Source organism: Eriocheir sinensis, chromosome 15 (genome assembly GCF_024679095.1).
Source record: "Eriocheir sinensis breed Jianghai 21 chromosome 15, ASM2467909v1, whole genome shotgun sequence".
Lineage (NCBI taxonomy): Eukaryota > Metazoa > Arthropoda > Malacostraca > Decapoda > Varunidae > Eriocheir > Eriocheir sinensis.
Genome location: NC_066523.1, coordinates 11,481,863 through 11,495,517, shown reverse-complemented (window position 1 = coordinate 11,495,517; position 13,655 = coordinate 11,481,863).

Genomic DNA, 13,655 nt, shown 5'->3' with positions numbered 1-13,655 from the left:
TCAGAATTCCTAGCCCCCCTTCCTCCCCCCCCTCGTCCCCCCTCGCTCTCCTTGCATCACTCAATAGATCCGTTCATATTATTTGATTTTTCTGTAATCTTCCTTCCCTCTTTGTATGTTGTAATCTTTTATCCAATATATTCTCTCTCTCTCTCTCTCTCTCTCTCTCTCTCTCTCTCTCTCTCTCTCTCTCTATCTCTTTCCCCTTCCCTTTCTCTCTGTATTAAACGGCCTCTGCCTCTTCACCTGACTTCCCCTTCGCCACGAGCTCCTCCCTTTCAACCTCTTCATCCCCTCTCTCTCCCCCTCTCCCCTTCCCCCTCTCTTGATTCGTCTCCCCTTTCTCACACCCCCTTGACTCCTCCCCTCACTCACCCTCCTCGTCCTCATTATATCTCCCTTCATTATCTGTGCTTCATTATCTGTCCCTTTCATTAAGACCCTTCCCCCTCTTCCGCCTCCTCCTCCTCCTCTTGTAACTCCTCCTGCTCTTCCCCTCCTTCCACCCCCCGTTTCTTCCCCTCCTGCTGCCCTCTCTCCCCCCCCCTCTCCCTCCACCTGTCCCTCCCTCCTCCACCGTCTAGCATAAACAGTTCTATGGAGAGTCTGGGAGTAGTTTCAGGGCCTGTTTTCAAAGATGATTTAGGATGGAAAGCAGGAGTTAAGGCGAGGGTTGTAGGGGGTATCTCTCTCTTCCCTTTTGTTTTTCTTTTTGTGTTGTTAAACAGAAGTTGTACTCTGTTTCTGCAGTATGTTGGTGTTTAGTTTGTCATCCTGTGTGTGTGTGTGTGTGTGTGTGTGTGTGTGTGTGTGTGTGTGTGTGTGTGTGTGCGCGCAACACCTGTGGTCGTCGCGTCATTGAAGGCAAAGCTCCAGTGTCCCTTCCACCTCTGCTCTTGTGACGCCCCCATGACCTTGTGTTTGCGTCCACGCACACACACACACACACGCGCGCGCACACACACACACACACACACACACACACACACACACACACACACACACACACACACACACACACACACACACACAGAGGGAAGATAAACAAAACACAGGTATTGACGGACACGTAAACGCAAAACAGCCTGACTATGACGTATTAGAATTTAGATGAAAGGAAATCTCACGTAAACACGACTATCTTAGTATTCGTTTGGGCACTGTTGAATCGTGGGAAAGGAGAAGAGGAATTCAAAGGGATTGGGAAAGGTAGGGAAGGAGCAGGTAAGAAGCAAGGCAGATGGAAAGGAAGGGAAAGAAGGTAAGGAAAATGATATAGTTACAACTGACAAAGGAAAGGAAAGGGGAAGGGTTAATAGGAGGGAGGTTGGGTGAAAAATAAGACAAGGAAGGTAACAAGAGGTGATGCAGCTATGACTCTTGGCAATGCACGAATACATTTAGTCAGTTATTCTATGGAGGGGAGGGGAGAAGGGAAAAAGAGGAAGGAGGTGAAGGAGGGACAGAGGAAGGGCAGAAGGGCAGTGTATCTGAAGGGCAAGAAAAGTAGCAGGTGTTATTGCAATGACCAATGGACCTGAATACGATTTTTTTTGTCTCCTTTTGTTGATGTTTTTAATTGTAGGATGTTGCGACCATTCCTAATTTCCGTTGGTCCATTGTTTCTCCTCGCGGTAAAGCAAAGACTAATGGCTGAACAACTAAGAACAAATGCTCGCCAAATTGATGTCTGTGTCAGTTACCCTTAAAACAAGACTGTGCTCTTCGACATGGCGATTTAATTCCCCATAAGCCTTTGCAATGTAGGTAAGACTGTGAGCCCTCCACTCCTCCCCTAGCCACTCACCCAGCCATCCACCCAGCCAGCCTTATTCACCCATCCACCACGTAAGTCCTGACCGATTACCGAGGATGTTTACCTCAGAGTCCTCGCCCCGTCCCGGCTATTTGTTTACCCTGAATCGCTCCACATTTCGTCGCGGCTTAGGCCTTACACATCAAGGGTCAGCGTCCTTGTGAACGCCGCGCCGGGACTCCAAAGCGGTATTATTGCAGGGCACCTGTTTACGCCCTCAATCTTATCAATGAGCGGAGCGTCGCGGGAACACACACACACACACACACACACACACACACACACACACACACACACACACACACACACACACACACTCCGGCAGCTCAATCGGTTAGAGCGCCGCGCTGCAAGGCTTCACGGCCAAACAGGCGGCGGTTCGAGCCCCGCTCAGGCCGGATTCTTTCCGTTGACTAGGAGTGGTTACTGACCCCCCTTGAGCAAGGGGGATGGGGTGTGTGGTGTGTGAGGTCCTGGCAGTACCCAGAGATCGACAATAATGAGCCCTTGCTCACGTCATGAGGGTATACCTGCTGGCGAAAGCGAGTCCAACTCGTGATCAGGCCGTGGTGAATTACACACACACACAAGGCCTCGCTCCTCCTGCGGGTTGGTTGTTGTTGCTCCGACGAATACTTGAAGGGTACGCGGCGGCGACAACACCCCTTCTCAACATTTCCTTCCCTCCTCCTGTTTCCTCCGGTGTCCTTTCCTCTCCTCTCGTTTCGTTTCGTGTCCTTTCTTCTCCTTTCCTTTCCTTTCCTTTCCTCCTTTTTTTCCCTTTCCCTTCCCTTCGCTTCCATTCCCGTTTCTTCCTGTCCCTTCTCTTCTCCACACCTTTTCCTCCCTTTGTTTTCCGTTTTTCCTCTCCTTTCCTCTCGTTCCCTTTCCTTTCCTTTCCCTTCCCTTCCCTTTGCTTCGCTTCGCTTTCCTTTCCTTCCCATCCGTTCTCGTTCATTCCCAGGCATTCCTTTCCCATTTCCGTCCCTCCTGTTCTTGCATCATCGCCGTTTCTTTAATCCTTTCCTTTTTCCTCCCTTCCCTTTCAAATCCTCTCCTCCCACCCTCTCCTGTATCATACAGTCAAAAGGAGGCCTGGGGAAAAGAGTAAAGGGAAGGGAGAAAAATAAGATAAGGAGATAAAAAATGTGTAATACCAGTCTGATGAGAGCTTCCCCCTAAATACTGGGTCATTGATCAAACCAGATTATAAACTGATAAAGAGAAGGGCCCATACAACACCCTGCCGCCTGCCTGCCTAACGACCCTCTCTCATTTTCCTCCCTCCTCCCTGCCTCCTCCTCCCTTCCTACCTATGCCTCTCACAGCATGCCTTTCTCCTCTTCCGCCTCTGTCTCTCCACATCGTCCACCCACTCTTCCTGCTCTTCCTCTCTCCCTTCCCTTGGTCTTTCATATCCTTTCTTCTCTCTCCTCCTTCTCCTCCTCCTCCATCGTCTCATTCTCCAGCTCCATTTCCTCCTCTTCCTGTTCCTCCTCTTCTTCCTACCGCAAGGATAAGTGCTGCGACCAATTATATTTATTTTGTACATCAACAATTTAGAAACAGGATTAAAATCCTCCCTATCAAAGTTTGCTGACGACACCAAAGTGGGTGGAAGGGCCCTCACGATCGCAGATTGCGAAACCATCCAAAGGGACCTTGATCACATCATTCAGTGGTCAGAAAAGTGGCAAATGTCATTCAACGTGGACAAATGTAAAGTAATGCACTTTGGATCCAGAAACAGTAACCATACGTACAGCATGCATGGGAAACCACTGCAAGTCGTGCAGGAGGAATCGGATGTTGGAGTCACCATCAGCAGTGACCTGAAACATGCAAAGCACTGTAAAAAAGCATATACAAAGCCAACACCATGCTCGGGTTCATATCGAGGAACTTCGAGTATAAGACGCCAGAAGTAATGTTGTCCTTGTATAACTCGATGGTAAGACCTCACCTTGAGTATGCGGTACAGTTTTGGTCATCAAGCTACAGGAAAGACATAGAATTATTAGAGCGAGTTCAGCGACGTGCTACGAAAATGATTCCACCACTGAGGGCTCAGCCATATGAAGGAAGACTCAAGCGACTCAATCTCTTTACGCTGGAAAAGAGACGCTTACGAGGATATATGATACAGGTGTTCAAGTACCTGAAGAACTTCAGCAATGTCAACCACGCCAAGTTTTTTGAGCTACAGTCTAACTTAAGAACTAGAAACAACGGTCTACATATTCAAGCGAGGCGGTGTAATACAGATATTGGCAGGGGTTTATTCTCAGACCGAGTCATCCGCCATTGGAATAATCTTCCCTCAGAAGTAGTAAATGCGAATACCATCAACTCCTTTAAAAATCGAATCGACCGTCATTTCATTGGGACAGGAGTAAATTGAATACCGAAGTGCTTTCATTTGCTCTGCGGGCACCAAGTGACTGTCGAGCAGATTAAATCACCAGAGCGGGCAACCTCGTATTGAGCCAAAAGGCTTTCTGTTGCCTGCATTTCCATGTTTCCATGTCTCATCTTCCACTTTATTCCGTTCCTTCTCTTTCATTCCTTCCCTAGCTATCTCATATACTCTCCTCCTCCTCCTCCTCCTCCTCCCCTCACCTGTCCTGGACGCGGGAACACGGCCAGGTGAACTTCGGTACGAGGGAGATGAGCAATCGATGGTATCATAAAAGAGATCGATATGATGAGGGACATAAGAGCCGGGACAGGTAGAGAGAGAGAGAGAGAGAGAGAGAGAGAGAGAGAGAGAGAGAGAGAGAGAGAACATCCTCCCTCTCCCCCTCTCAGACCCTCCTTCTGGCTAGTAATTCCGCGTCGTAGGTCTCTTGAGAAAGCAGTGGGTGAGCACTGAGCAGCTGCAGCGGCGAGATACAGGAAGGGAGGGGACGCCAGCTGGGGGGGTGGGAGGGGGGAGAGGGGGAAGGCGGAGGGAAGGGGAATAGCATGGAGGGGAAGGGGTCAAGGAGAAAAGGATGATAAAAAATATATATAATAATGGATTTTGCAGCGAGGAAAAAAAATGGGAGCTCTGATAAGGGACAGAGAGAGAGAGCACACACACACACACGCACAGGCACACGCACACACACACACACACACACACACACACACACACACACACACACACACACACACACACACACACACACAGATAAACGTAACATATTATACGCAACAAGGTTCCTATCACAGCCCTTTCGTATTACTCTCTCTCTCTCTCTCTCTCTCTCTCTCTCTCTCTCTCTCTCTCTCTCTCTCTCTCTCTCTCTCTCTCTCTCTCTCTCTCCTTTTTGTGTGTTCGGTGATGTTTCTTTGTATTTCCAGTAGCGCCCTAGATTAATATCAAGAAGTCGCCTTCAATGGAACTAAACGATTTCATTCATAACTTTTCCTTTTCTTTCCTCGCATGTTTTTTTTTTTTTGGCCAGCCCCACACCAGTTTGATTAAGTGCATGAATAATGTGCTTTTTCGTATTCGTTGTAAGGAAGCAAAAGAGCGCCATTTTATTTGATTAGAATTATTTAATTTCTCTGAATGGCATTTGGATTCCGTTCACTTCGCTCCATTAATTAATTTTTACAGAGGAATTTTATATAAGTGAAAGATGTTGATTATTATTTGAGATTTTACGTGAACTATAATTATTTTGATCCTAAGATACTTCCCTTAAGCCTTCCTTCCTCGCTGCTACTCCTTACTAATACCACATACACTTTTTTACCGTCTCACTGTTTTCCTCACTGTCTGTCCGTCAGTCTGTCTCATCACTGTCTCCCTCGCTCTTCATCTCCCCATCTCTTCTCCTCCTCCTCCATCTCTTCCTCCTCCTCCTATTCCTGTTAAAGAAATACCACAAATATTGACTTTTTTTTCTTTGACGTTATTAAACTCGCAGGGAGAGGAGGAGCGTTTCCAGTCCCTCGCCTCCCCATCACATTCACCTGATAGCGTTTACCTGTCTGAGTCTCGGCTGTGTACACCTGACAGTGACCTTCATCTCGGCCGTGTAACCTTACCTGTGTGTGTGTGTGTGTGTGTGTGTGTGTGTGTGTGTGTGTGTGTGTGTGTGTTTGTGTGTATTACATGTCTTTCTGATTATTTTTTGCCGCATTCCTTCCCTTTCCTTTATCCTCTTTTTCTTATCTCCCAGACGCTCCCTGCCACCCACATCCCCCCCCCCCTCCCCCCCCAACACACACACACACACACACACACACACACACACACATTCATTGGCGCAGCGTAACCTGAGCTCCGCCGTTTAGTGAGAAGGTTAATCAGAGGTGTGACTCGGAGGGGAGAGGTTAAAGGGGAGACGGAACGGAGCCGCAGACACCCTATCGTCTAAACTTATTCCCTTGCCTCCCGTTCTCACTCTCCTCAGCACACCACGAGCACCACCGTCACAGCCTCGTTAGGGCGTCCGCGGGATTTCTACCACTAGACTGTCGAGGGAATTTGAGGAATCAGTTGCAAGTTTCCAGACGGCAGAAGTGTAAATAATGTATGGTTGGATAGGAAGTACATGTGTGTGTGTGTGTGTGTGTGTGTGTGTGTGTGTGTGTGTGTGTGTGCGCGCGCGCGAGTGTGTGTGTGTGTGTTTTACGCTTTGGCCTATTGTGGCGGTAGGCTTTTCTGATGGGGCTTGGTGGTCGACCCCAGCCCGTTATGGCGCAGGGAAGTGTTTATAGCGGCGCCATCTTTCTTAGCTCATGCTGTACCCCGGAGTTCATCTTTGATCCTCTTTGAGAGACACTCTAAAGTCCGGGTTGATAAGTGATTTTCAGGACAGCATGTGAATAGTCTTAGGCCACTCGGGGATGGCTGAATAATTACCAACTTGTTTGTCGCGGGGGACAAGACGCCGCGTCCGCACGCTGACCACTTAGCCACCGTGTGTGTGCGCGTGCATGGATGCGTGCGCTTCTGAAGAGGTCAGAATTTGGTTCTTTTTCAATATACCGCCGAGTGGCTTAAAACTACCCACATGCTGTCCTGAAGACCACCCATCAACCCGGACTTTAGAGGAAGCCGTCCAAGCGAATCAAGTACGAGTTCCGGGGGGCAGCATGAGCCAATGCAAGATGGCGCCACTATAAACACTCTCCTGCGCCAGAACGGGCTGGGCCGACCATCAGGCCCCACCTGGAAGAAACCTTGGGCCGACCATCAGGCCCCACCTGGAAGAAACCTTGGGCCGACCATCAGGCCCCACCGGGAAGATGCCTACCGGCGCAATAGGCAACAACGTAAAAAAAAAAAAAAAAATACAGTTTTAATTTTATTTTCATCATTTTATTTCATATTACTGGTGTGAGTTTAACGTTTCTCTCCTGGCCATTAATCGCCGCCACACCTTACCTAAATACGTGGCGAGTCTCGCATTTCTTACCCATCGTCCCAAACTTTTCACTTTTCTTTAACTATTCACTTGCTGTTATATGCTGACACATTTTTCCTTTTCTGAACTGATTCCTTGAACTCCATGACTCAGTTCTCTTTTCTTATCTTCTTTGCTTATATTCTGTCGCCTCTTTTGGCTGCAATCGTGAAAGAGCAGTAAAGGATGACAAAATATGAAATGGAAGGAAAGAAAGCGAGAAAAGAGAGAGAGAGAGAGAGAGAGAGAGAGAGAGAGAGAGAGAGAGAGAGAGAGAGAGATTAGAATAAATGAAGAGTTGAGGCTGCAGCAGGTGTGTTTTCGAGGGAGTAAAAGGGAGAGAAAGAGAGGGAGGGAAAGGGAGAAACCGGCATTGTAATATCTCTCCATTCTTCCCTCCCTCTCTCCCTTCCTCCCGCTGAGAGATACACAGAGATAGACACGGCATCACGTCACACCTGCCTTACCCTCTACCTCCCCCCGCCGTTCCCCTATGCCCCCGTCACCCTACCCCCCCCCCCGGTCTCCCTACCCCCGCCCCCGTCTCTCTACACCCTCCCACACAGCTGGCCAGGTGATATGGGACAAATTTCGCTTTTGACAAATTTTCTTGTATGTGGTTGCTCAATATTATTATTTTTTTTCATTTGGTAAGCTTGACAGACCGAGGGATAAACGAAGGACATTATGTGTGTGTGTGTGTGTGTGTGTGTGTGTGTGTGTGTGTGTGTGTGTGTGTGTGTGTGATTGTGTGTGTGTATTTAGGTCGTGCGTGAGAATAAAGTTGTTTCATCATACTCATCTTCTTGGTATTGCTCGTTAGACATGTCGTGGAGGAGGGGAGGAGAGCAGAGGAGGGAGGGAGGGAAGGAATGGAAGGGAAGAGGAAAGGAACGAGGTGGGGACAGAAACGGGGTGGGGAGGGGAGGGGAGGGAAGAGGAAAGGAAAAAGGAAGAAATGGGGAGCGGGGGAGGGGAGGGGAAAGGAAAGAGGAACATAAGAACATAAGAAGGTAAGGAGTCTGTCTGCAAGAGGCCAGTTGGCTTATACAAGGCAGCTCCTGTTAGAGGGGAGGGGAGGGGAAAGAGGAGGGAAGGGGAGAGCAGGGGAGGGGATGGGAAAGGAAATAGGTGGGAAGGGGTGGGGAGGGAAAAAGGGAATGACTTTATTAAGGAGAGAGAGAGAGAGAGAGAGAGAGAGAGAGAGAGAGAGAGAGAGAGAGAGATGGTGGTGGGTGAGGGATTAACGCCACCCAACACAACCCTGCTTCACCCTCACCCCCTCTTTCCTCTTACACTCCTACATGCACCTCATCTGCTTACCTCCTCCATCAAAGCAGAGCTACTCCCGCTGTTTTGTTTATTTTCTCTTTGTAAATCACGCGTCCTCATCCCTCCATTATTATCCCTATCTATCTCCCTTACGTTACTGCTATTGAGTCTGTTGTCCTCCTCTTTTTCCGTCCACTCCTCCAATATTATGTTCCTCTCCCTTAACCTGAAGAACTGAAACATATCACTCACAGTAGAGGGCCATCATCTTATTAGTTTCCGATTTCTTTTCCCTTTACTGTGTGTGTGTCTGTGTCTGTGTGTGTGTGTGTGTGTGTGTGTGTGTGTGTGTGTGTGTGTGTGTGTTGGTCTTCCATGTTCCCTATCTATATTATCTCATCTTGTTATGCTGCTGAACTCCCTCACTCAACAGCGTCTCAAGTAAAAACAACCCTGCTACGATATAGGCCAGTCATCTTATTAGTTTCCGATCTCTTCTCCCTTTAGCGAGTGTGTTAGACGTCTCTTCTAGCTCTTCCATTTGTGTTATCTCGCGAAAGCTTGAAGCACCTCGCCTATGAAGCATTGCACGTTAATAATAGCGATAAAGGCTTGTCATCTCTTTTCCTTTCATTAGTTTCACATTCTTAACGGACTATATCGTTTCTCATTTCTGCTTTTGTAATTATATGGTTGTAATTATTTATTTTTATTTACAGCAGGTATATTCCTTTGGTGTGATTTTATCCTTTTTGTGAGTTTGGTACTAGCCCGCTGCGAGTTTGTTTGTAATATTTTTTCTCTGTCTGTCTGTTATACTCTCTTGACTATTTATATTATCTCCTCTTATGCTCTTATATATATTTACCCCTAACCTGTAAATATAAATACAGCTATTATATTCATGGTAGTGTTAGTGATACCAAAGAATGTATTATCTTGAAACCCGAGTGCTTCCATTTACCTTTTCTTTATGCACCGCTACGCTCAGCACGCTGCGTGGTAGGGGGCTTGGAAGAAGTTACAGTTATTAGGCCTTGTGAACCCCAGCAGATGAAGCACTAAAGGTAGAGAGACATGATGACTTCTGAAAGGCAGCATCAGAACCGTAGAATCAAGTTTCACTCACTGCGGCATTAAACTCTTAGGTCATAGCCGTCCATGTTTCATCACTTAAAGTCTTGTAATATTTTCCCAGGCATACCCATCTACGTGAATTTTCTGCCTTATTTATTCTTATTTTCCATGAATGGGGATATTACACGATGAAAAAGTGAGGTTATAAAGTGAAAATCCAAAAAGAGCGAAGAGGGATGGGCGGTCTCCTTTCACATTTGCCTCTAGCCTAGTCGTTCTTTGGCATCGATCATAAGGAAGATAGATGTCGTGGCCTGAATCTTGTGAGGTGACCTTCTCCTTCCTATACGTCCTTCGTCAAACCAATCGGCGTCGTCGCGTGGAGAGAGTTGGCCTTTAGGGGACGAGCCTCACTCGCACGGGCTTAACACCACGCGTCTTCCTGAGTGACTGACTGCCTTTCCCTTGGGCCTTGAAACCTTTTACGAAATTGTCATGCATCGTCGATAAATGATAAAATAATAGACAGGAATGACCTTGTAGGATGCCCCTTACACTACCTATCTTTTCTGTATTACTCATAAATCACAGTATCCCTTCTACTCTTCATCCTCCTCCCTCCTCCTCCTCCTCGTCTTCCTTTTCTTCTTCTATCCTTCCGCTCCTTCTTTTCTCCCAACACCTTCTACTCATCCTGCTCCACCCTTTCAGCTTTTACGTATTTCTTCTTTTCTTGCTTTTCTATATTCTCTTCCTTCTTTTCCGTCCTTTCAATACATCCTTCCCTCCTCCTCCTCCTCCTCCTCCTCCTCCTCCTCCCTGAGTAGCCGTGGGACGAGGGGCGTTTAAGGGTGATAACGATTACACGACTGCTCCCCTAATTGTCCACACCCACGACCTCCCCCCCTCCACCCTTAATCTCTCTCTCTCTCTCTCTCTCTCTCTCTCTCTCTCTCTCTCTCTCTCTCTCTCTCTCTCTCTCTCTCTCTCTCTCTCTCTCTCTCTCTCTCTCTCTCTCTCTCTCTCTCTCTCTCTCTCTCTCTCTCTCTGTCACACACACACACACACACACACGTACACGGAACAATAAACAAAGGCAAGTATCTCTTCCAGGTATCCCTCCCCGTCACCTGAGCCGCCTCGTGCTGCACTAATCTGTCCGACTGTAATCAAATTGGATTTTTCTCCTCCCTCACCACTACCAACGAAAAAAGAAAAAAAGAAATGGAAAGGAAAAAGTTCGTGGTAATATGGAGTACTGTATAAAAAAGGATGGGGTTAGGGAGAGGTAGAAGAAAGGGGAGACGATTGAAATAAAATATGGGGAAGAAGGGGAGCCAGGAGGGAAGTGCGGATTACGATTATGAGAGGTAGAACTCTGAAAAAGGTTCGGAAATAAGTACTGAACGTCTACTGTTGTATGGTGTAGATATATGATTAAGTGTATCATCTTTATGTATTTTCTGTCTACTGTATTTCATCTTTCCTGCGTCTTGAACACTTTCAGGAGGGAATTATCGTGACACCCAAACTAAATTCCATAATCCATTTTGTCATTTCTTGTTCTCTTTTGGGTACTCTTATACATGTTTGGTTAGCCCCTAACGTGTCCCTCTTACCGAAATATGGAAAATATATATACCTAGATTATCACCAAGTGTTCCTTTATACATTTACAGCAATTTAACCGAGCTCGTAATATCTAGCCTTGATCCTCTCGTTTGTGCACTTTTATACATCTTTGGTTTGTTCTTTAATCTGCCCCTTACCATAAAAGAGGGAAGATTTATGTTGATTATCAGTAAATGCTCTTTGGGTCTCAACATCATGGCAATTTGACCAAGCTCCTGATAACTAGCCTTGAACAGCGTCGGTGCTCCGGGGCGAGGCGATAACTCTCTGCAGCTATTGTTTCCTGGTGAAGGCGGCCCCTCGCTGCGCATTCCCCGAACACTCGCGTCAAATTAATAGGCGGGGCCGAGCATGTGAAGAAACGGCTCCTTAACTTCGGCAGCTCCTCCTCCTCAGTTTTCTTTCTCCTCCTTTTCCTCCCCCTCCTTCTCTTTTTTGTTTTTCTCCTTCTTCTCCGTCTCCGTCTCCTTCTCTGTCTCCGTCTTCTTTTCCGTCATCTTCTTTCCTTCCTCCCCTCCGTCTTCTCTTCCGTCTTTTCCGTTGTCTTCTCTGCCTCCTTTTCTCTTTTTCTTTCTCATTTCCTCCTTTTATTTTTCCTATTCCCCTTTTCTTTCTTTTCTCCCTCCTTTTCTTTCTCCTTTTATCTTTTTTTCCTCCTTGTGTCCTTTCCTTTTTCCGTTTCCTTTCTTTCTCCTTTAATTTTCTTACTTCATATCACCTTCTCCTCCTCCTCCTCCTCCTCCTCCTCTTCTCCGAGTTGCAGCAAGAATAGCAGGCAGTACGTGGTCAGCCCTTTGTTCCCGCAGAGCCAGGGAGAACAGAAGCAGAGGTGCGTGTAATCCTTTGTCCTATCCGTGCTAAGTAACAGCCCAAGCGGACGCCGGGCGGACGGATAGGGGGGGCGAGGGTATTGCACGTTACGCCGTCTAAGGGAAGGAGTGAGGGGAAGCGGAGGAGTGAGGGGAGGCGGCGATCTTAGAGGGGAGGTATGTTGGTTGTGAGTCCTCCTGTGGCGGGGAGGATCACAGACTAAACTTGATCATTCTGTTTTTGCCGTTTATCCTCCGTCCTTTTTCAGAGTTAAGAGATTGCAAGTGTTTTCGCATATCTTGTTGAGGCCTCGGTCTGTTTCCTTCCCCATTAGATTAGTTACGCAAGCTTGCTAGACGTGTGGAAATAAAGTGATGTATTTTGTTCTGTTTTCCTATCGCTGCTGCCTTGTATTAGTACCGTGCGTGTAAAGACATGTTTGCGACGAGAAGGGCAGCAGCGGGAGTTGTTAGTTTTTTCCAGCCGCTGAGCCTCGCCTTTGTTAGCACACCTCTCCGCTCTTTGTCCGTCGTGAACTCTGCTCAGCCGCCGCGACAGGCAGACACACTGACCTCGACTGTACTTGCGGGTGTGGGGAAATATTATGAAGTTCTTGCAGAGTGTCATTTTACGTAGACTCTGAGCCTTGAACAGATAACAAACATACAGTTGCTTGAGAATATATAAGTTGAAAAGATATACATTGACCAAAGAAAGAAAAAAAATACTTGTCTACGTTGTTCTATATGAAATAGGAAATACTATAGCATAGTATTTATTAAACAGCCAGAAAATTTTGATAAAACTCGATGAAACACTCTTGGATTATGAATGTTATGGCATGTTTGGAAGCTTAAGATTGCGGGGACGTCTTTCCATTGTCTTCGTGCTCTACAAGGCGATCCTAAAGACTGAAAATGGACTAGGACAGGGGTTGGAAACCTTTGTCATGTCTTCATATTCCCCACAAAACAAAATATAATAGAAAAGTTGTGTTCTTCTTCAGTTCACGCGAAGGAGCAGCATGACGCGTTTTGCTCATATACCACTGCAGGCGGAATTAATAACAGATAAAGTAGTGAGAGAGGCCCCTTTCAGCCTCGAACAAATAAGCTTTTCTTTCAATACAGCATAGGAGGCGGTGGTTCGGCGCTGTAAAAACCAGTCGATGGAGACGCATACACATATCTATGGTATGTCAAAGGTGAGTGAGGCTGCCTAGCTCTGGCCTCTCAGTACGCTAGTCACCTCACCGAGCTGTAAGGTGCAAACGTTTCGGATTATTTCCTTCGGTTTGATATTTCTTTTCATGGGTTAGGTTAAGTTAAGGTTAATGGGTAGGCGGTGGCCGAGTGGTCAGCGTGAGGGCGTGTGAGCCCAAGGACCTAGCGTGGACTGGGTTCGAGTCCCACTAAAACACACTGTTTTTTCAAACCATCGCCGAGTGGTGGAAGATTACCCACACCCACATGCTGCCCATGCCTTCAATCAACCCTAACTTCAGCGACTTAGGTGAAGAGGAGTACCGAGGGGCAGCATGGGCCGAGCAAGAGTCATACATCACGGCGGCCACTATAAATAAAATTAGTCTGCGCCACGAACTGGCTGGGGCCGTCGAAGAGGCCACTTCAAGACAGCCTACTGGC